At 39.5% G+C, this 25105-nt stretch overlaps 1 protein-coding gene across 4 annotated transcripts in view; it reads right to left on the bottom strand.

Moving 5' to 3' along the window:
- Nsmce2 (NSE2 (MMS21) homolog, SMC5-SMC6 complex SUMO ligase) overlaps positions 1 to 25105 on the bottom strand; it is a 222794-nt gene that overhangs the window by 107401 nt on the left and 90288 nt on the right. The window lies entirely within an intron of this gene.

Raw genomic sequence — 25105 nt, 5'->3', positions numbered from 1 at the left:
GCACCGGCCTGGACAACTGAATGCTTCCCTTAACCTGGTAGGTGCTGATGGTCTGGCCATGCTGTTAAGAGCTCTTCAATTAACAGCCTTTCTTTGTTCTCAGTTTGGAGATAGTAAGCACTCCTCTGATGAACTCTTTACATACATGTGACTGAGTGTACGTGTGTGTTTCAGATGTTAACATCTTCAGTTAGAGTATAGTCAAATTTCGCCACTCACAGTGACACAATGTCTCATAAGATCACTTCGTTGCACAGCTGATGAGATGGTTGCCTGGCAGAGTGCCTGCACCACATATATAAGCATCAGCAAAAAACAACCAACTAAGCCCATACCATATCATCTCTCTGCAATCTATTAGGTATTCACTTCTCAGTTCAATCATTTCCAGTGCGTACTTTCAGTTCACTGTATTCTGGGAGAAAGAGGGTTAACCACAGGGTGGACTCTGCATTGCCTACAGTTCCATAAAGTGCTGGTTAAATCCAAAGCAAACAGTTTTTCCTGTGTCAGTTTTATTACCACTGCTGTGCCAAAGCAATATAACACTCAAAGTGTTCTAAGAGGATGCTTATTGTGTGGGTGTCTTTGTCCTCTTCAGGTTCGTTCGTTCATTCATTCAATCATTCATTCATTCATGTTTCACTAGTATTTACAGTTCTTCAATCAAGTACTAGGAATTAGCAGGTACAAGAAATACAGAGATAAACATGTCATTGTCTCAGTCCTTTGAAAGGCCTAGAGTCTAACAAAGAAGAGACAGTTATTTAAAAGAAAGGAAGGAAGAAAAAAGAAAAAAGAGTACTGTGCCACATGGTGGGGGAAGGAATACTTTCTATATAGGGGTAGAGATAGAAAATCTAACTTTTTAAAAACCAGATTCTAAAAAGTAGTAAATAGTCATGACTATTTAAAGTGGAATACAACAAAGAAGAGTCTTTCTTTCTCCTTTAGAGTTTCAAGAACAGCTTCCATTGGTAGATCATTAGTTCTAGGTATTTTTCTAGGTACATGTAGCATAAACATATTTTTATGTAAATATAAACAAAATTTATATACTTATATAAATGCACATTATTCATATACTACACACCCCACCTATAGAAACATAAATTTATCATTTATATAAAATACATAAAATAGCTCACATTATATCCATATTTTTGCTAACTTTTACATTGAATTATGTATTGTTAATTATAATAATAAAGATAGTAAATATATACAGAAAAGTATACAAAAATATTTATTTAGTTTAAAAGAGAACAATTTATACAGCTACTATCAGGTCAATAAATAGAAAAGTTCTAGCACTCACAGATTCTTTGCTTCTAACACCCTATATGCCTGACCTGAATTCTATGGTAATCCTTTGCCAGCTTTCTGTACAGTCTTATCCCAGGCACAGAAGTCAACATCTGCCTGAATGTCCTTAGGGTAAAAGCAGCTTTCTTCCTCTGCATGTTCTCTTTCTTTAAAAAAAAAAATTCTTACTTTCCCAAAATAAGAGTGGGAATGTGATTTGATTTTAAATAGCAAGACATCTTTGCATGAAGGTTCCTGTACGCTTGAGCAGGGAGGACTGCGAGCTGGGATAACAAGATGAGGAGATGAACAGGAGATGAGGAGAACACACAGCAGTCGCTGCATTTATGAACTGGATTTGGGAAATTCCACTTTGAAATATTCTGTATAATATCCAGTTAAAAATGCATAGTGGAGGGTGCAGTAGCACATACCTTTAATCCCAGCACTTGGGAGGCTGAGGCAGGCAGTTCTCTGAGTTTGAGGCAAGTCTGGTCTACAGAGTGAGTTCCAGGACTGCCTGAATTACACAGTGAGGCTCAAAACACCACTCCTCAAAGTATATTACTTCTATATCTAGGAAAAAGCAAATTAACACTTTATCTCAAAGGGAAAATGCCCACAATAAAAATAGACCAGAAAATAGAAATTATTGGGTAAAGCTTCTGAGGAAAAGTAGGACTGTGCAACTGTGTGACTGTGCAACTGTGTGACTAGCAGAGTTGAAACGAGAAGACAGGAAGGAGGCAAGGAGTAGACAATAGGGAGGAAATGGAAATGGTACCTGAAAAGCTACATAAAGTGGTTGCTTAGCAACCAAAGCATCCCCAGTACCACAATCAATCAATCAATCAACCAACCAATCAATACTAAACAAGCCCATCTGGTTCATGCTAACTCCAATTTGTACCAAGATCATGATAAAGAGGATTTAACAGAGTCACAACATAAAATGTGAATCCTACTAAGAGTTTTGTAACCAGTTAAAGGAAACTAGAGATGATACAAGGGAGTAACAGGATATAACAGGAATGCTTAGGACTAGCTTGCATAGAAAATGAGAAAATCTATCTTCTCAGAACTACAGACAGAGGCCATTAAAGTGGTAAAGAATTCCAGACATCAAAAAGCTCAAGAACTATGACATGGAAGTTACCACCACACTGCAGGCCCTGTACTTTTCTGTAAGGTCACACTCTTCTAGAAGATTACAGGGATGGCAACTGCATCACTGACTCCAGAATTAGTTACAACTCTGGAGAGTCTTTTTACAATGCAGCTGGTCACGATCACCAGAGAATCTCATGTACCTGCTAGTTCCTGTAAGAGAACATAACTTAATTCACCAATAGTCTTTCAGTCTAAACTATCAATGAATGAACTTTGAAAATTGTATTACATTTATTTGTGTGTGTGTGTGTGTGTGTGTGTGTGTGTGTGTGTAAGTGTGTGTGTAAGTGTGTAGGGAGAAGGGATGGACGTGGGTACCATTGTACATAGGTACTACAGAACATGTGAAGAGATCAGAGGACAAGTTGTAGGAGTCAGTTCTTTCCTTCCATCAGATAAGTCCTGGAGATCAAAACCAAGGCTGTCAGGCTTGGCGGTAAGTGCCCTTCCCTATGAGCCATTTCACCAGCCCAAGACTACTTTCTTTAAAGAATGTTAAGAATATTTCTACACATAATACTTTAAAGTAGAAGGTAGGAGCAGAGCAGCAAGAACACATCTCTGCAATGTAGCAAAAGAAGATGTGAGAGGTGCAGATGATGAAGACCTGTCTATGAATTGTGAACTGCTGACTATGGAGATAAAGGACACATGCTACTGTGCCTTGATTGTGTGTTTGAAATCCTCCATAATAAAAATGGGCACATGCAACTCTGTACCTAATAAGGAACATCACAGGGTTATTAATAGTACTGACCTAAATGTGTAATCAAAACATTGAGCTGTCAAGAGTTTGTGACACTTACTTGCTGGACAATAACGAACTTTAGAGCAGACAATAATCCTTCCATGTGCTATGTTTATACACAGTACTTCCAATTCCATTAGCTCAGTTGATCTTCATGATCATACTGAAGGAAACAGTGGGTAACGTGCTGATTTGTAAAGAAGAAACACACAGTTTAGTGCATTTATTTATTTCTCTGGCACTTATTCAACACCTTCTTTATGCTAAGTCAGTCAGTCCTAGGTGTTAGAAATAGAGGAAAAAATGTGCTCCTTTTGTCTGCAGTGCACAGCACTGCAGAGGCAACAGCCACAGTTGGTAATTCTATCATGAGAGCTACACTACAGAGAAGCAAGGCTGAAATTTTATGAGATCACACTCTGATGCACAACACAGCACTGGGTTTGGCTAGAGTGCAGCTTGTCTTTTCTCCTTTAACAAAATGCTGGCCACACACAGCTTCTTACACTGATTAGCTGTGAGTGAGCTTTGACTCAGGGTACAAACATGCAACGAGGAAACTGATGGGAGTCCTGCAGCAACACAAAGGGAACATGGTTTCTGAACTAGGCTGTGAATAAACAGCTGGTCTCTGATAGCTTACCAACAATGAAGGAGAAGAGCTCACATAGATTAAGAACTGTTCCTAAAACGCAGTTTTGTTTTGTGCTGGTCAAACCACAGGACAGCAACATGAATGATGTAGACTATCATTCCTCTGCCAAACCTTTACCATGTGGCTTGGGACCTCAGGATCAGATCACTTGTGACTGCCTACAGACCATAAATGAGTATCTTTTCCTAACATATCCTATGATTCATACCTCTATCCCAGACTACAGTTTTATTCTATGGAATAGTTCTATACATCTATCCTCTCAAAGATTCTATAAATAATACCTTAAAAAGTTAATGGTCAGGACAGTACATATTAAATGCAAGATCAGATGTAATTTTTTTCTGTGCTATGGAGTTCAGAGCCTTCAATGAACTATATCTGAAACTCTAAGATGTTCTAATTTGTAATCAATCACTAGTTTAAATCATGATTCTGTTCAATGCTTAATCCTTTATTTCAAAGTCTCAAAATTTTGATGGTGATCCAGATCTGTTGATCTACTGGGTAAATGCTCAGTGACCAGTTAGTAAATGTGGATTCCTCTACTAGAATTAATAATTGTACTTGTTGCCCTTGGCTCTCTAAGAAAGATGGCAGATAAGATCCAGCAGATATAGGCCTTGATTTTGTTTTGCCTATTCCTCCATTGGGGGAATGTTTGTAGTTTTATGTCCTTGTTTCAGAGCATTTTGCCCTACTGTACTAAGATTCAATTTATGAATTTGATCTAGACTGGCCATTTCTTTGTCTTTTCTTCATTGCTTAATAAAAGTAAAGAAAAAGTGTTAATGAGCAGCTTAGAATAGTCATATTATTCATCAGACATTCAATATTTATATAAGGACAAAAAAAACAAACAAAAGCAAGACAGTTGTTTAGATTTCTATGAGCTAGAAGAGCTATAGTTGTTCTTATACTCATTTTCCCAAGGGGAAACAGGACTTGATTTTCAATGACAGAAGACTCAACTGGCTGCAATTTAAAAAAAATGGTACTCTTTGGGCCAACGCGGTGGCAGACATCTGTCCCTGTGCTTTGAAGTTGTAGCCAGTCTGAAAGAAGGAAAGAGGGAAAGAAAGAAAGAAAGAAAGAAAGAAAGAAAGAAAGAAAGAAAGAAAGAGGAAGGGAAGGAGGGAGGGAGGGAGGAAGGAAGGAAGGAAAGACAGACAAGGGGAGGAGTTAAGGGAGGGGAAGGAAACCAACAGTAAGAAACAGAGAGAAGAAGGGAGAGAGAGGAAAAAGAAATGCTAAGATTTCTGTCTTTATAGAATTAAGGAGCCTCTAAACTTGTTAGGGGAGGGCTGGCCAGGAGAAAAGGAGAGTTACATTTTTGGGAAAGTACCAAGATATTCTGAGCTGTACTTGGAATCCCAGCACTTGAGAGGTGGACGCAGGTCAGCCTCACTGTTTCAAAAGACAAAACACACACACACACACACACACACACACACACACACACACACACACACTCATACCCACCCCAAAAGACATTCTGATACTTAACACAACTCTGCCTGAAAGCTACATTTGGAGTTGGAGTTGATAACACTGTTCTAAGAGTCAGATCAGGTAACTGAAGTAGTTTCCAGCATCACCAGGTTTTCATGTGGAATCAGCCTTAGAGGCATACATGTGCTAAGCAAGTGGTCTTCCACTGAGCTTACACACCAGTCTATTTTAATTTAGATCACCAAGGATAATCAAACAATAGAATGTTCTAGAAACTAAAGATATATAACTAACTATAACAGAAAGGAGACTCTTGATTTTTTTGGATCCAGGCTTTTTAAACCGTAAATGCCTAGACAGAGAAAGTAGAACTAGAGAGAAAACACTGCACTAGTCTGAGGAGAAGCTCTTGCTAGAACAGAGGTTTGAGGCCACTAGCACCCTGAAATCCTCCCAGCACCCCTAGCTTTATATAAAGCATCTTCAAACAGAAGCACTTCTGTGGGTGCCTCAAACACAGACTGCTTCAAACCAAAGCTGACTTGTTTTCACTCCTTCCCTCCTGTCAGATCCTCTCCACATTCTAATTCTCATTATTGGTAGAATGCATACACAAGAAAATTCATTAGAAAAAAGAATAAAATATTCAACTATTCATTGTCTCTCCCTCCCTCCCTCTCTACACACCCACATTTCAGTGTTGGGAACTGAACCCAACCCATGCTACACAATTGTCCTGGTCACTGAGCTATAGTCCAGCACCAAATGATCAAAATGTGCTTCTTTTACATGACCAAAAGCATTGTGCTATTCCAGGTTTGATTTTGAAAAAAGTAGGAGCCTTCTGAGTAAACATGCTCGGGTGATATGGCTGAACCACAGGGAAGATCGGTTAGTGTTGAGAAACAACCACGCTCACTTCTACAGAGGCTGGACAAGTTTATATTCCTACCAGCCGTGAATAAGGGTTCCCTTTGTCCCTTTGCCAGCATTTGTTATTTATTTTCTTAATGACTGCCATTCTGACTGGGGAAGATGCAGTTTTGATGTACAATTCTCTGGTAGCCAGTGAAGTAACTTTTTTCCCCTTTTCATGTTTAGTGGACATTTGTCCTTCCTCTTTTGAGAGCTGTTTGTTAATTTCATCAGCCCATTTGTTGATTGGGCTGTTTGGTTTCTTTGTTTGGTTTGTTTTTTGTCTTTTGATTTTCTTGTTTTGTTTTGAGCTTTTGAAATATTCTGGCTTTTAGTCTTCTATAAGATAGAGCGCTAACAACAGCTGTCTCCACCCAGTAGGATGTCTCCTGGTCAACTTTCTTTTGCTGTGCAGAAGCTCTTTACTTCCCACTGCTGGCTTTATTTCCTGAGCGACTGAAGTCCCATTCAGAAAGTCCTTGCTCACTCCTGTATCTTCAAGTGTTTTCCCCACTTTCCCCTCTAACAGGCTTAGCATTTGTCATATTAACAGCTGTGATCCATCTGCAGTTGACTTTTGTGCAGGGTAAGAAATGGGGCTCTAACTAGTTAAATAACAGCATTCACCAAGGAGCAAAGCAAGCATGGGCTTTAGATCTAGGCTTGGGTTTTGGGCCTGCCTCAGAGAAGCTTTCTGACTTTGGCTTCTGAGCTTCTGTCTCCACCTGTGAGTGGAAATGTGAACAGCTCAAAAGACTGTTGGGTGACCTCAAAGATTATATAAAAGAGGGAGCTTAGCATGGAGCCAGGTACATACTGATTGGTAATCATGCTGTAGGTCACCTGCTACAACTGGCCTGTTGCTCCCTTAGATGTGCCCCATGACTGACAAAGATAACACATGCTCTCAGCTCTCTGGCTGATTATATACACCATTTCCTTAGCCTCGGATGCCCTTTCTAGCTTTCTCCCATGAAATCCTATCCAGGCTTTGAGGCCTGGCTCAAATGTCAATGTGTCCAGTAAGTATTCCCTTCATTCTTTGCTCAAAACTCTTATCATATACCCTTTGTGTACACTGCTTGCCACTTTACTTCCATACTTGTTATACATTACCTGCACTGAACTGTAAGCATTGCCAAGGCAGGAGCCATGCTTTTCTTAGTTTTATTCTCGGTAACTGCACTGAAAGGATATCATAAATGTCAACTGTTTGAGTATATAAATATTTAATAAAAAAATTTCCAAAAGGAATAAAATTTTACCAACGTAAAGTAACAATTACTTATGTCAAGCTTTGAAATAACTTTTAGAAAAAAATCTAAAAATATTATTGATTTTATTTAATTTTAACAATAAGTAAAACAACAAAAATTATCTAAAAATTTTGCAATGTTTGACACTTAAGACTCAATGCATAAAACAAGATATTGTTTTAAAATTATCAAAATGACTTAAAGAAGTTAATTTAACATTGCTATGTCTTTTTTTTTCTTGGTTTTTCAAGACAGGGTTTCTCTGCGTAGCCTTGGCTGTCCTTGAACTCAGAAATCCACCTGCCTCTGCCTCCCAGGGGCTGAGATTAAAGGCATGTGCCACCACTGCCAGGCAACATTGCTATTTTTAAGTCAGAGATTACAGGTATCTTTTTGCCTTCTTTTCTTAGCTGAATTTTATTTTTATTTTTTTTTTAAGATTTTATTTATTTTGTATATATTGGTACATAGTAGCTATCTTCAGACACCCCAGAAGAGGGCATCAGATCTCAGTACAGATGGTTGTGAGCCACCATGTGGTTGTTGAGATTTGAACTCAGGACCTTCGGAAGAGCAGTCAGTGCTCTTATCCTCTAAGCCATCTCGCCAGCCCTGAATTTTTTATAATAGACATCTTATAGTCACAAAAGTAATTCAAGAAAGATCTGATTAAAACTTACTGGGATTTGAAAGTATCAAAGAGTTTGGTAGCGAAGCAGAGGCTTCTTTCACCTGTGCCAACATAGTGAAATGTCTGAAATGTGGAGCTAAAGCTGTGGCACAGACAAGGACTAATACAAGTGGTCCTAGTTCTAAGGAGAAAGTGGTGTGGAGAGATGTCTGTGGGTAAGCTGGCAGCTCTGGACTGGGTGAGCTGCTGGAATCTAGCTCTGCCTGCTGTGTGACTGTGTGATTACCTCTCTGAGCGACAGCCTCCATGCTTACAGACTGGGGAGCATGTCCACACTCATTATTGTCCAAGGAAGCAACAACGAATACCCTTTTATCAAATGTCTACCACAGCAGGCATGGTGTTACTTGGTACATACCAGTCATCTTGGCACTATGTGGAACCAGAGAATTACTGTGGGTTTAAGGGCAGCCTAGGATGGCTATCAAAACCCTATTTCAAAACATCAATGTAACAGAGCAAAGCGAAGCGAAGCAAAGCAAAGGCCCTTCTACCACACTGGCAATGACATGGCAGGCCCTTTTCTCACATATCTGGGGACTGCTTCCAGTTTGTGACTCAAATCTGTAAACTAATCCTCCACTCTCACTCCATTTTAAGGATGGACATGCCAGATCAGAGGGGCTCACTCTAACTTGAAAGTCGGGTTAGGCTGTTGGAAGTATCCTTAGTTACTCCATCCTCTACAGAACATGGCTGTGTGTGGCATTCTCTGGCACAGTCCTCTGTAAATGGAGTGGGGTCATTAAAGGAAGCTTTGACAGATAGGAGGATAGGGTTGAGGAGGAAACAGAAATGAGGGAGGAGGGAGCAGGCCTGAGAGCAGTGAAGAGAGGAAGAAGCTAAGAGAAAACAAACAACAGCCAGACGTCAAGGAGGAAGAGATTTCTTCCTCCTCTCTTCCAAATTTACTCCCCGATCTCTGCTTCCCCATTTCTCTTGCAGCCATGTCCCCACCATCTTCATTTTAAAACTTTTCTCCCAAGCCTCTGGACAAACACAGTCCTTGCTTGAGACCTCATTAAGTATGAAGCAAGGGTGGTCTTCAAAGCCCAGCCTGACCTCTCGGCTCCCATACTGAGACCTCAGCTGACCTGGGCTATCTATCTGGGGATGGGGGGCACAGGGCCGGATAGCAGCTGTGGCATTCATGCCTTCTGTGCTCTGCCCCCACCTTTACTTACACACTCTCCACGTGAAGGCAAACCCACAGCCACTGATCTTCCTTTCCTGGTAGTTTTGAAAATGTTCTTTTAAAGCTCTAGGACTGGGTATATTTGAAAGTAAATCCGCAGACCAACTGGGTCACAAAATCTGAGCTCTCTTCACAGGAGGCCTTTGGGCAGGAACATGTTTCCAGAGTGCATTATCTCAGTTTCCAGCAGGTCAACTTAACATGCCAAGAAAAAAACCCAGGACAAAACTCTCGATTCTAAATTATTCATTTTTTGTAGACATAAAAATTGAATATTTGGGCCCAGATATACTTGGACATGCTATATATATAGACAACACCAAAACCACAGGATATAGCAGTTAATGAAAAGTCTATCAAAACTCATCTTTTGGAAATTATTACTTGAAAAATAAAAAAACAGTAATGATCTGGAAATGCCTTCAGAAACACTATGATGATTTGTGTACAACTGTCAAAAGCTACACTCCCTGATAGAGAAAATAAAATGTCAGATACTTTTACTAAGCAAATAAGTTTAACTTGCTACCATGTAAAATTTTTCTTGGAAATCAAACTGAGAAATGAAAAGTGAATCCCTTGCTAAATAAAACAAACATTTTTTTCTGAAAGGTGACCCAGTAACATGTTGCTGGGGATGGACTACCCTAGGGGATGCCTTGTCCTTCTCAGAACTGACTTCCCCTTCTCCACCTCTTCAGTAGCTCTCTGGAATCCTGACAGCTGATAGTAAGCCAGGTTAAACAGCAGAATCTCAATAGTTGCTTAGTGGCATAGACTACCAGAACAGCTGGGCTGGCTGGTTAGTAGTGCAGACTACTAGAACAACAGCTAGGCTGGCTGGTTAGTTGTATAGACTACCAGAAGAATGCCTGGGTTGGAGGCGAGAGACTCAGGATGGAAAGAAGTTCTTAGAGAACTTAAAATAATCCAACAGTAGACAGAGGACCACTGCTGTTCATGGAGGCAAACCTTTCCTTTGGCTAATTTGCTTCCTGAAACTGGCCCCCTAAGCCTCTTCAAGTGACAAAGCCCAATGTGTAATACAACCTGACTTGTTTTATTACAAATGGAGGAAAATGACATGCTGCCTGTGAGGTAAATCACACTATTTACCTCTCTGGATGGAACCAGCCTGTTTTACTTGCTTTGAATCCCAGCACCTGGGAGGCAGAGGCAAGCAGAATTCTGTGAGTTCAAGGTCAGCGTGGTCTGTATACATAGTGAATACAGGACAGCCAGTAATCATGTACAGAAACTCTGTCTGTAAGTAAGTAAGTAAGTAAGTAAGTAAAATGAAACTAAAATAAAATTGTGCAAGGGAAGCTGAGGGCACAGCTCAGTGGAGAGGGCATTTACAGTGCATGAGTAAGTCCTGGGTTCAGTTCTCAGTACCAGGAAACAACAGTGGAATAGTTCTTAACCATGTAACAAATAAAATCCTGTCATTTGCACAATGTGGGTAGATCTTTAGGCTGAATCAAACAAGGACACATAAAGACAAATACTTATCACCTTATGACTCATTTATGAAAACCAGGAAGTCAATCTTGTATGATGGTATAGTGGTCAGTAGAGTTGCAAAGGGAAGAGAGACTTACAAGGAGAACTAAGAAGGAAGGGTGCTAGAGGAAGGCTAGACAGTAGAAGGAACTGGGGATAAGGAAGGTAAACGGCCCCTTGGCCTGGAAGTAGAACAAGGAAAGTCATTAAGCTGAAAGTATTTTTAAAGTAATTTAAATATTAAAAATAACTAACTTTTATCTGTTGAGAAATGGGTGGTAGTCTGTAAGGGCCAGGGTAGGAGTGAAGTCTGTGCGTCCCTAGTTATAGCATTTTAGCATTAACTATGTAAATATGGGCCTGCAGAGATGGCTCAGTGGTGAAGAGCACTAGCTGTTCTTCCAGAGGACCCATATTTGATTCCCTGAACCTACATGGCAGCTCACAACCATCTGTAACTCCAGTTTCAAAGACTCCAACTCTTCTGGGGAAGCCTTCTTCTGAACTTTGTGCATATCAGGCATTCAAATAGTACACAAACATACATGTAGGAGAAATACCCATAACACATAGAAAAAAATGGTGCAAATACACTTCACCAATTGAAGCATTTATAATAAAGGTTTTTACCTTCAGTAACAAATGGACAAAAGACTCAAATCAATGTTTCTCATAAGACACAGGAATGAGCAAGAAAACAGCACAACAGAAATGCAAACCACGAGAAGATATCACCTTGCTCCACTTAAAGCAGCCACTATCAAAGGCAAAAAGTAGCCAGTATTTATGAGCATGTGGGTCAAATGATACTCCTGCACACTGTTCATAGGAGTGAGACCTAGTACAGTCATTACAGAAGACAGCAGGGAGCTTCCTAAAAGAATAAAACAGGTCCAAAGGTAGAATTTCTATATATGACCCAGCAATCTCATCTCTATGAAAAAATAGCCAAAGGAATAAAAATCAGGGTCAACTGTCTTCCCAGGTTCAATACAACATTATCTGTAATAGCCAGCATATCAAGCTACATAAGTATCTTCAAATAGACACTCTCTCTCCCTCCTCTCTCTTTCTCTCTCATCTCTCTCTCTCTCACACATACACACACACACACGAGAGAGAGAGAGAGAGAGAGAGAGAGAGAGAGAGAGAGAGAGAGAGAGAGAGAGAGAGAGAATAAGCACAAGAACCTGAAATACTATCCAGTCTCAAAAAGAAGAAAGCCTGTCATTTGCAGCAACATGGATGAGCCTAGAGGGCATTTAAATCAGTACTGAAAGATAAAGACAGCAGATTCATTTCTGTGTAAGATCTAAAAAAGTTGACTTCAAGGTAGTCAAGACTACAATTTACCAAAAGTGTGTGTATTGTCAGAGTGGAATATGTAATGGGATGAGGAAGCATAATCAAAGTTTGTAAGTAGATTTTGGATGTTTTCACCATTAGAAAGTAGATGAAGTGCTAAGCATGTCAATTAGATTGACTTAGTCATTCCACATTGTAGACTCTAAAGTCCTATCCAAATAGTTACAATATGCTTGCAGAAATAGTCATTTTTTTTTTTTTGAAAATTAGAAACATTTGGAAATAGTTACTAGAACAAAATTATGACATGGTTGTAACTGGCCTTTTAAAACATATAAATAATTTAATAATTTGTTTGACTGTCTTCTAAGTTAATGCACTGACTTTTAAAAAAAATCTTAATTTCTGACATAGTAAGGGTTAAATAAATGACCACTACATAAATGAACAGAAGCAGAAAAATGGAACCGCACAGACCAAATAAACTGAGCAGTTACCCGGTCTGTAAAACCCAGATTTAAGAAGTGTATAACAAATCCTTTTTATAGGGATCCTGCCTGAACTCTTACACCTTAAACCTTTTCTACACAAAACATACAAAACACACACACGGTAGGTAGTTGGGGGCAGAGGAAGAGGATGAGGGAGAGAGATGTGTCTGATCTGCAGTAACAGAGTACTACTGGGTTAGGCTGAGACTCAACTAGGCTAATCTTTTTAGTTTACAATCTGAAAAGGCTTATTTACCTAAACCCTGTTACACTCACTTTAAAGATGTATCAAAAATTCACCAAAATGCAGCTATCAGCAGACTATGCATAACCATGGGTCAGGAGAATGTTATGGTAAAAACCCATATTCCCTTCCCTAGCTCCAAGGCATGGATAGCATCCTTTTTATACAAAAGACCTCAGGGCTATTCCTGGCAGCCACAAGGCTGGAGTCAGAAAGCCAGCTGTAAGGGATCTCTGACTGCAGATTAAGGAACTGTACTGTGTATTATACCTAAGACTCAGGAGCACCTGAACCTCCAAGAACTAGCCCCTGTGCAGTCCTCACCCATCTCCTGGAATCCAGAAGTTCCCCAATCTTTATAGGGAAGAAATCTGAATAAAGAGATTTCAAGCCTCTGAAAGGGTTTTGGGTGTGGTTTAGATGGCTGACTTTGAAAACTTAGCAACACAGGATATGCTATGAGTAAGTTCTTAAACAACCCAAGCTAAGTCAGCAGACCCTTCTGAAAGGGCTCTTTTATTAATTTCAGTGAAGTCAAGCAGAGAACAAGCTGTAATATGAAACACGATTTATGCAACTATGTTGAAATTTTCTACTAGAGTTGCATCTTCTAATGTACGACTTTATGGTAAAATAATTTCAAAATACTATCAAAACTTAGGCTAGGCTCCTTTTGGTTTTAAGACAGTCACAGGAAAACCTTTTTTTTATATAAGTCATTGAAATTCTAAGACAAAATGATAGTGTCTTTTAAATTAGAAAAAAAAAATTAGAAGAGCTGAAACTAAACCTCAATTGAAATTATACTGTTAGGCAACTCCAAAAGCTAAACAAAAACATGTTAAAATAGAAATTGCAACATCAAGGGAAAACCATTCTCATATAGCACTCTAGACTGAGCCCTGGGTGATCGCGGGTGAGACAAGCTGATCAGTCCTAGGTTTTCCCACAGTCAGCCAACAGGCTACTCACGATTTACCAGCTACTTTGGTTTACTCAGGAAAAGGCATGTGAGGCCTTTAAAGAGCCAACAAAGATCCCCTGGGTGGGTCTGGTCTGCCTTTCAAAGCCCACGAACTTCCCATTATATAATCTCAACTAAAGCAAGCACTTCCTAAGTTAAACTCCCAGCTGAGTGTACAGGGAGCTGCAGTATCGCTTGCCTCCCTCCCTCGCTAAGAAAAGAAAGGAGAGAGCTTTGTGAACGGCACAATCACCTTGTCTGCTAATGAGAGAAGATTAATGAATCCTGCTTACTAGTACTACCAGGCTTTTTTACTTCCAGAAGCCCCAGTGTCTAAACTAAAATTTCCATATTTTACTATTCTCCTATAAAATAAACTGTTGTAGTAACCACAGAATTCTAAGAAGCTTGCTTTTCCAGAAAGCCCAAGAAAAATACTTTAGTTTTGCCATTCTCAAATTCATTTGACTTAGAAACAAAGTAAACATATTACTCTATTTAATATCATTGCACAAGCAAATTCACAAGAATGAAATGTGTTCAGAGTTCCTAGAAAAAAATGTAGCAATGCAGGCTGCCAACTTGTTCAATGTCAAGCATTAGGCAGCCCAGCACCAGCAGTGACTCAGAGTGAATCACGCTTAAGCTATTTTTGCTTTTAAAGTCCTGCCAGGAGCTGTGTTAATATTCAACCCAGAGTAAATTTAGCTCAACAAGAAAACAAGTGTTTCCATGGCTGCTTCTTCACAGTGTTTATGGTATATGCGCAGCCATTCAGCTGAGGAGCCCAGCCAGATCATCCACATTGAAATGCTCATCTCTCATTTACACCCAGGCATTGGAAATGGGAAATATCAAATGCAATTCAGGCTATTCTTCTGTCTGCTGTTTATCTGCCTTCCTGGACCCCAAACAGCAACATGGCAGGCAGGGCATCATTAAAGGCTCCTCTTCAAGTCTGTGCCACTAAAGGAGCTCCAGTAGACTGCTGGTCATAGGTTTTACTTGGTTTACGGTACAAGTCAAAATTCCATTTTTCTGGTAGTGGAGGTTAACAGACTAAATAAAGTGCTTAAAGGACTCAGCAAAACAGTAGAAAGTTTGAAGGTCAGACAGACACCACATGGACTCTTTACACAGGATCACAGACAGTGGCAGTCTGGTTATGGGCTGGTACTTAGGTTTTAAAAGAAATAAGTTACAGGCAAAGAGTAGGTAAGATCGGATTCTTTATGTTAGAAGAAAAAAAACTCCACATAACATAAAATTATCATCTTGCCACCCTTGTTTTTGCAACAGAAAGAAAAGTTTACTCCCTACACTAGACAGGGCAGCAAGACAGGAGAGCCACCAGCAATCCATCTTAGCCTTCATTAAGCACACACACCTCATTAGTGCTACAGTTCCAATTCTGAGTGTCCCTCACAGGCCAGCAACACAAAAGTTTGCCTAGTGTGGTGCTGTAGTGAGGTCTAACGTTTATAATGTAGAATCTAGTGGAAGAAAGCTAAGTTATCTGGGGGGCTTGGAAGAGTACCCTTAAAGGGAATCTGAGCCCATCCCCATCTTTCTCTTTGCCCCCTGGCTGCCATGAGGTAAATCAGCCTCCCCTTCTATGTGTTTCAGTCATAATATACTGTACTACCACTGACCCAAAGCAATAGACAGTGTCAAGTGACCATGGACTGAGGCCTCTGAAACCAAGAACCAAAATAAACTTCTTATCAAAGGTTGACTGTTTCAGATACTATGTTATATACCAGAAAGCTAACACAATTGGTATTAAATATGTTCACATTATTATAAAAACAGTTCTCTAGGACTTTTCATCTTGTAAAACTAAAAATCTACCGAGTGTTCTTTAAAAACCCCTATTTTCAGGATATACTATTTCGATTCCAAACACACATAGGACTTTTGTGTTTGGGTAGCAGATGAATTGGGAAAATGGAGGAACAGATGCTAGAGCATTCCCTAACTAAATCTACTCATCACTGGAACTCCTAGCACCATCTCTCGATTTCATTCAGGAAAAAAAAAAAATGTTAACTTTCCCAGCAGAGGTATCTAAGGTACGTTGCACATAACTGAGAATATACACAAAATCATGTAGCTACTTTTTATAATTAACTTTTATCCAGGAAAGAGAAAAGGTTAGGTTTCATTACCAATGCAAACGCTGACATTATGTACAGCACATATATAGACAAATCAACAAAATACAATTAATATGCTGTGAACAACAGGAAAAGCATGGAGACCCCAGCTCTAAAGGCCACAATTCCCAAGATGCAGGACGAGTAGTGTTCCTTATCTTCCTTGCTAGTGCAGTGTTCTGTACACACTGATGGCCACTACTGCAAAGGCAACGAAGTGGAAAAGACCCAGTCAGCATACCCAAGAGGACAGAGAAACTGCAATGTAGAGCAAGTGTGTAGACCAGCCAACAGGTCTGGCCCAGCTGTGATGACAGGACTGGACAGAGCAACAAGTCACACAGTAGCCTCACTGAAGAGTCATGTTGCAAGGAAAATATTCATCTTTAGACAACCAGGATGTCAATTATTCATGGTGGTTCAATGTTTCGAAGAAGCTTTGCAATGGTAGTAAGCAGGATCTCTTGAAATCCATGACTCAAAGGGATACCCATCAAAAGGACTTTGGTGATAGAAAAGGTAGAAACTCCAAAAACACTTGAATAGACTCTTTATTTTTTTTAAAGATTTATTTTATTTATTATTATAAATGAGTACACTGTAGCTGTCTTTGGACTACCAGAAAAGGGCATCAGATTTCATTATGGGTGGTTGTTAGCCACCATGTGGTTGCTGAGATTTGAACTCACGACCTTCAGAAGAACAGTCAATGCTCCTGCCCACTGAACCATCTCACCAGCCCCCTGAATGGACTCTTTAATCCCTACATAAGTATCTAGGCTAGGCCTTGGCATATAGCACAGGTACTTAAAAGAACATGTGGATGATAAGGAATGTACCACACTTTAAGCCTGCAAAACACTTTACTTGAAACCCATACTTTCTAAATGTGTAGTTACCTATAGTAACTATGCATATAACCTTCAAAATCTCAAGGTCCTGAGGACTAACAGTAATTTATAAAATAATGAATGGCCTTCTGACTCACTTGATCAACGGGACTGACTAACTCAACTTTACCTGAAAGTTTTGGATTAGAGGAATATAAGATATCTACAAAAAGAATATACTTGAAGCTAAGCAGAGGAGTATGTGAGAAAAAGAGAAACAGGTCAAGAGTGAGTTTTAAAGTAAGTGGAAACATTCTTTACGATATTATACACCATGCAGTTGTCAAAGCTATTTTACTCAACAATTCTAGTTCTGGACACATGCACAGAAGAATTGAAGAATGAACTCAAATGGACAGACATGACTAACTGATTCACATGATAACTGAAAAGTAGAAACTCAAAGATCCACCAGATGAATGCTTGAAAAAAATGTGGTACCAACTGGAAAACAACCTAGCCTTGGTAATGCACGAACTTGTGATAATAGGTGGTGGATAAACATTTAAGCCAGTGTGGAGCATGCCCTTGTATACATTAGGCTGAATCAAATACATCCAGGCAGGAAGTAATTTAGTGGAAACCAATGAGGAAGGGGTGAAGAATTACTATTTACTATTTAACCAGTATCAGTAACTAGTTACTATTTAACCAGTATCAGATTTCTGTTTGGGATGCTGAAAAAGTGGTGGTGTCAACTGCGCAGTGTGAACATACTTAATGCCAGCAAACTTCATACTAAACAATGTTAAAGTGGTGAATTTCAGCTAACATAAAATTCAAAATGCCCAGCAGAATAAGCCCTAATGGAAATGAACATTAGTAGCAATAGCTCATCTACTTTAACTTTATGCCCTCTCAATGATCTCCTTAAAAACAGGGGAACTAGTGCGTGAGTGTAGGAAATGTGAACTGTGCACTGTCTGCTTGGTTCTGTAACTCTAGTGATGCTCTTAAAAATTAAAAAAAAAAAAAAACTATTAAATTAAATAAAAATTCTAAGAAAAGCAAAGGGAGTTAATTTGTGTCCAAGTCCTGTCTATTGTGCAGTTGTCTTGTGTTGACTCCCACCAATCCATTACTTCCTAAGGATACTGAGCCGCCACAATGCAGCCTTCTTGCTTCCTTTCAGCTTCCTTTCTTACAATGTGACCTCATCTCTAATACCCACACATCTCTTAGTCTTGGATGCTAGGGTTCCAGATTTCCCTGCTTCCCTGAGCCCTTGATGTTCCTATTGCTCCCTAGGTTGCTTACCTTGCTCTGACCTGTAACTTCTCTTGACTTCTACCTTGTGTTTATTTTGGCTTGATGGGAATGGCCTATTATTGGCCTTTGGTACTCTAAACCCAGACACAGTTCCCTAATTCTGGCTTCTAACCTCATATTTATCTTGCTGTAAGGCACAATTCATCCTAGCAATAATTAAATAGGAAGAACAGTTAGATAGATGATATTGGCTCAAAATTATAATATTCTAGACATTCCCTAATACTGTAAATAATATTTTTATTCAAGATAAACTACATCTTTGTAAAGCTCTCAAAGCAGCCCTTTATTTTACCTTCTAACTTTCTGCTATAAGCTGGTATTCAGAGTAGTCCAGATACAAAGAATGGTAAACATGGATGTCTACAGGAAAAGACAAAAAGAAATTGATACAAAAGGAAATGTTTCAAGTGAAATCTAATGGAGAGGTGGCACTTATCCACATGTATTCAGAAATAATCAACCCTATCACTGTGTAAGTCAAACATAAACCATTCAGGCTCCATGTTGCATGTGCACTGCACAGTCTGGAGATGGAAGGAAGACAGGGGAGAAGAAAAGAAGACTGAGGGCCTTGTGTGAGTTCTTCTATTAAGACAATACATTTGAGTGGCATCACCCTACAGAAATGGGTATTTACTAAAACACCCAAAGAAAAGCTTATGCATAGTGAGGTATGAGCAGTGAAGTGACCCTGAGAATGGCTAAGCTTTACATACCACATGAGGGTTTGATTGTACTAAGGGACAGGAATAACCTAAGGATCAAGAGGACGTCTTCAGTGGCTTGACTCCTTCTGCTTTGGGTGCCCTCAAAGGGAAAGCACAAGGTAGAGAATAAAAATTTAGGAAGGAAAAAGAGCACAAATGTTCAAGATTTATTTTTCATATCATACTCTTTCAAAGACAAATAGCTAAACTCCCTTTCCCCATTCTTAAAGGGAAATTTAAGCTCTGACCAACTATCATTTACTCTGAGTGTAATTTTTGGATCAGACAATATGATAACACATGGACCCTAAGATTTGTGACTGGAATAGAGAATGACTTTTCTTTACAGCAGGTCTATTGTGTGAAGTAAAGGTGTATGCAAGGCTCTTTCCACCTGTACCTACCTTAGCCAGCTCTGCAGGGTAGATCTAGAAACTTCTACTACCCACCACTAGGAAATGTGTCTTTGGTTAACTTAACTGTCTTTGGTTAGCATGTTTAACACTGTGAAAGTCAGTACCAAAGAGGCTGACAAGTGTGCTTATGTGATATAGTGATAAGGTTAATTACAATCTAGCAACAATGGCAGGAACTAGTAAAAATCTTTGGATAATCAATCAGAGAATATCCATAGTATAGTCTAATGTGTAAGTATCTGACATAGTATCTGATGAATGATATACTGACTATTCTTCACACCACAAGTTGGGATACAAGTACATGTCAACTGTGAAATACTAGAAACTAGAACTGAGGAATGAGAAGGGATACCAGTGTCACTGATGGAAGTGAGGGAGACAGCAGAATTATGCTGAAGGTAAACAAATACCACAAAGCTGAATCAGAGCAGTTTACAAAGATGTACATGTCAAAAGCCAAGAGGATAGGCACATGTGATAGAGCATACTCACGGTCCCATTAGAAGGCTGAGGCAGGAGAGTTGCAAGTTCAAAGCTAGACTGGCTACACAGTAAGATATAGATTTAAAATCAAGCAAAAGAACATTGTGTGGCAATTCCTCATATGGTAATATTGAGGCTAGACAGTATCAGCTAAGTAGCACTGCTTCAGAAGTAAGAATGAGAAGAATGACATTTATTCATAACAGTTTTCAAAAGCCATCTTAATCATAAAGATCCCTTGAAGAGGCAGGTGAATTTCTGAGTTCGAGGCCAGCCTGGTCTACAGAGTGAGTTCCAGGACAGCCAGGGATATACAGAGAAACCCTGTCTCAAAAAACCAAAAAAAAAAAAAAGATCCCTTGAATTTATATGCATAAAATTATGATCTTATATTTTATTACTGATTTTATAGTTGTGTTTAGAACATTGGCCATTGCTGTATGGCTAAGCACCTTCCTATGTACTATGTAAATTACATTAAATAAAATCTATCTTTATGGAGTCGTCTCCAAAAAGTTTAAATTATTCAGTAAGGAACAGTTGATAGAACAGACTTATCTTTCAAATTTAGAAAAGGAAATTCCCTAATTATTTCTACCAGCTTAGGTGTTCCCTAGATGTGGATATACTTGTAAAAAGTACCACCTGCCATTACTAAATGGGGCTTTCCTAACTTTTGTTCACTTTGGGTTTCCATGTCAGAAGGGAAACACCTGTTTTCCATTTTTCCCCAAACAAAACCTGGGTAAGGTGAGTGCTACTCCCTGACAATGAGATGAGACCTTCATCTGTAAAATGAACACTCTTTTCTAATGCTCCAAAGGGCACACATACATCAGAAGAGAGAAAATGAAGTGCAGGCACCATGGAAGGAAACAACTTGCTAAGCATGCTCCTAGCACTGTGTTGCTGCAGGCTTGTTGCAGCTGTATTATCTCAGGCTCTGTAATAGGTGCCACTGAAGACTATTTTTAATTAAATGATTACCTTCTTGAGAAAACATAACTCCATTCTAAATTGAGCAGGACTCTTACCTCTCTACTTATTCAAATTTAGTTCTTCTAAGTCTTACTCAAAACTCATTCTCTCTATGAAGCCAACACTCTGGTTTCAAAGATGGCTCCTTTCTAAGGTGGTGAGTCACATGTACTAGCACCCCAGCATTTGCCTCCTCATATTCTATCTTAGCAACACTACACTCTCATTTCTTTCCCAGAATTTATTATTTGTGTTCATTAGGTATCTTTGTTATTCTGTTTAAAGGGCTCTATGCCCTTAATATGCCCTATCTTCTATTAAAGCATTAGGAAGCACTTGCTGGAGATAAACTCTGCCTATCTTGAAAGGATAAAAACCTCTTGCAAATAAGGAATATGCTAATGCTTCTTTTTATTTTACTAAATAGCTGGTCTGTGGTCAGGTATGAGAGAGACTTGAAAACTGCCAACAAATGCTGTAAAAAGGAAGCAACTGAAGCCAAATTCTACTTGAGTCATGCTCTCGGTTAGAGTCTGCTGTGACATCTGAATGAAGACCCATGTCCCAGACTAAGCACGTGAGTTTGAAGAGTCCTTTAAAGACCGTGGCTCTTCAGGGGTAAGATAGCAAGGAGAGGATGAATAACAAACATACAGCCATGTTGTTTCAGCAGTTAAAAACAGATATTAGAGTATTTTTTTAAATCAACTAATAAATATGAGCTGTTGTGGTAGACTAAAGACCCCCGACTTGTTATGCAATCAAAGCCGGGCTTGAATTTGAGCTCTTCCTGCCACTGCCTCCCAACTTCTGGGGTTACAGGGCTGTGTCATTACAAACGGCCATCCTACTACTCCCAGGTTTTTCTTCTCTAGGTTTATTATTTTACGTTTTCATTTAGGGTATCTTATTTAAAAAATATTTTGGGGAATTATAATCACATCATTTACCCTTCCCTTTCCTTCTTCCAAATCCTCCCATGTAATTTGTAAAGATATTTTCCCAAATGACTAAGCTGGGTCCTGAGAGCCACCTTTAAGTCCCTATTTTTGGAGGTCTAAGATTATATTCAGGCAGTATCGCATCTGCACAACACTTCTTTTACTATTTTCTCTTCCCCAGTTAGTCTCCAGTAGCTCAGAACCTCACCAACACTTCAGTGGGCTGTTGTAAGCAAGAACTCTTTCCACTGCAGTCTATCCTATGTGCCACAACAGTGTCACCTTCTTCAAGTTCAAGCTCAACCACATGACACAGCTAATGAAAAATGAACTGTCCATTATTTAATTAAATTAGCTTACTTAAGGCAAAAGTGATGTCAATTAGCTCAACTTATCCTTATAATCCTTTCTCTCATATACTTTACTCAGAATTTTATTAGGTAGATTACTTGTTCCTCATGCCTTTTCTTCTATTTCTGTTCATAGATTAATGATCACCAGGTGTACATATATGTACACACACACACACACACACACACGCATGCACACACACGCCCAAGGGCCACACACTGGTTTACATATTATCATTACATAATAAAACATTTTGTAAGTGTGATTAATTTTTTTCCAAGCTCTGATTGCTCCTAAATTTTCCTATTGAACACTACAAAGAAGTTTCAGAATACAGAGTACTGTGTCTGGAATTATTACATTAGCATTTATTCTCCAAAGTATTCTTGATCAGAAAATATATTATAGTATTCTTTTGAATCTATAATAGCTGAATACAATTCCCTTAAATTATCACTGGATTAACCTTCAGATGCAGCTAGTGTATTTTACTAACTATGGGGATGATGTCGGTATCTGTGACCTGAAAACTCAACTCTCAAGCCTCTGCTCTTGTAAGAGATCCTCTTTCTCCTTCCTGACATGCTGTCCAGGCCCCAGACTACGCTATAACCAGGTCAGTAGCCAAAGAATACCTCACTAACTTTAAAGTTTGTTCTCAAAATATAATAATGCATTTTCTATTTTACCAGACTAGGTCATGGGGAATTTGCTATTTACGTAAAATGAGTCAAGCAAGAGGAGAAAATGGTATATTTCAGTTCCTGTATCTACAGGGATACACTGTAACCAAAAGCAGAGGATGAAGAAAAGCTTGCTGAGATAGGCAGAGGACCGAATTCTGCTCATTCAAATATTGTACGTTGGATATTTTAATATTAGGTTCCATTCAACACAGTCTAAAACCAAGCAATTAGCACATTCAAAGCTACCATAAAGTTTACCTCTCATTCCTTTTCTTCCCAATCTAGCACACATTTCCCCTAAGCTGTGCCGCTAGACAGTCCTTTCCAGATTGAGACTAACTTAAAAGTCTCATTTTACAGATGTGATTTTCTCTACACTAGGAGAGAATCGCTGAAGTCTGTGATGTTTGTTAAAAGACAGAGGATGGGTTTACTACCAGCAAAGGAAGAAAGAGAGGGATGGAATGGACCATGCCGAGATGAGTATGTCTGGGGGTGAAAGAGAACCAAGTACTTTCTAGGGACTATAAGTGTCTGGGATGAAAGACTAGAGGAGAAAGTGGGAAAGGGGACAGATGGCCTTTACTATTCTAGAGGGTAGTTGGGAACAGCCAGAAGACCATTACTTCTCCTGAGCATGTAGCAGTGAATCTGTTAAACTGCTTTATGCTCCCGGCAGGTCATCCTTCCTGACACCTGCCAGAGCCCTCAGGATTTGTGAATGAAAGACACACATATGCCAGCTTAATTTTGATAGGCCTTAACTAGCTCAATGGCTGGGCACTTCTAATCTCCAACCCCCCCCCCCTACACACACACACATATGGCTAGCATACATTTCCCTCCAGTACTCCTGGCTTAACACCTTCTAAACTCTATATTTCATCTCTGTTATCCCATTACCTTCTGGGGAGCCACCCCATCCTCCTTCCCCAGGACCACATTACCTTTCCACCTACATTGCTCTTAAATCTGACCCTTTCCCCTCTAGTTATGGTGATTCTCCTCTCTTTCTGTTCTAATTTGTGCAATCTAAAAGTCCCAACTCTTTCAGCTTGCCCAGCCATGGGCCATTGGCAACTTTACTTCCCAAATCAGCCAATTGGGGGCAGGCTTTCTTGTTTTTTTGTTTTTGTTTTTGTTTTGTTTGTTTGTTTGTTTTGAGACAGGGTTTCTCTGTGTATCCCTGGCTGTCCTGGAACTCACTCTGTAGACCAGGCTGGCCTTCAACTCAGAGATCCACCTGCCTCTGCCTCCCAAGTGCTGGGATTAAAGGCGTGCGCCACCACTGCCCGGCAAGGGGCAGGCATTCTTTAGCATCTGTCCCTGCAGGTTCCAGTGTGATTCTGGGAGCCCAATTAAGACAAAGCATTAGAACCAATCCCCAACACAAGCACTACCAGACATACTGTGCAACCATCAGTCATCCTGTTAGGACTGCAAGACAGCAAGCTGGAGCTGAGAGGATATATGGTTAGTAGCAACAGGACAACCAGGAAAGAGAACTTTCCAGGAACAAAACTAGATAGCACAGTTTATTAAGTGGTTTATAACCTCTTTAAAGATGCGCTTTGGGTTTTGGAGTTGTTTATTTTTGTGGTGTGTATTCCCATGCTGGTCAGAAAAGAATGTTAAATTCTACAGAGCTGAAGTTCTAGAGAGTTGGGAGTTGTTCCATGTGGGTGCTGGGAACTGAACTCAAGTCCACTAACACTCTTGACTGATGAGCTATATTTCCAATCCCTTTACCTATCTCTTACAGGAAGAATTTTTTTTTCTTTTTTCTTTTGGTACATGTAAAACAAAACCACTGTGTTTAAAGCAGAAGGAAAATATAAATGAATAAGCTACTACAGTTTCTTGGCTGTAATTCTACCAAATGTAAGAACCATAGCCAGTTTGAAGTTCTGGAGGGGGGATGGAACAATGCCACAACATAACAGAAACAGTGGACACTGTCAATCAAGGCTGATGCTGAAGGAAGGAACAAAACGTTCTTGAACTTAAGTTACAAGTTTTCTACTTTATACAAATGAAATTACATCAAAGTTTAGTGATACCTAACTAAAGGAGGAAGAACCTTCTATCAAGGAGGACTTAGTCAAACTGAATGAAGAAGTTTGCCAGAAAGTCTGGCATTGGCAGCCACACATTGTACTGAAAGGTGACTGCTCTTCAGATCTGCCAAGGTGATTTGATGAAAAGGGACACAAGGCCTTGTCTTAACTTCTCATGCTCAGGACTAGGATGTGTCAAAACATTTACCATGGAAGACGGTAGGGGAGAGCATCCTCGAACTTAATCCTCCTCCTCCCCCTCCTCCTCCCC

Source organism: Mastomys coucha, unplaced genomic scaffold (genome assembly GCF_008632895.1).
Source record: "Mastomys coucha isolate ucsf_1 unplaced genomic scaffold, UCSF_Mcou_1 pScaffold7, whole genome shotgun sequence".
Taxonomy (NCBI): Eukaryota; Metazoa; Chordata; class Mammalia; order Rodentia; family Muridae; genus Mastomys; species Mastomys coucha.
The sequence above is the reverse complement of the archived record's forward strand: the minus strand, read 5'-3'. Positions and strand labels throughout refer to the sequence as shown.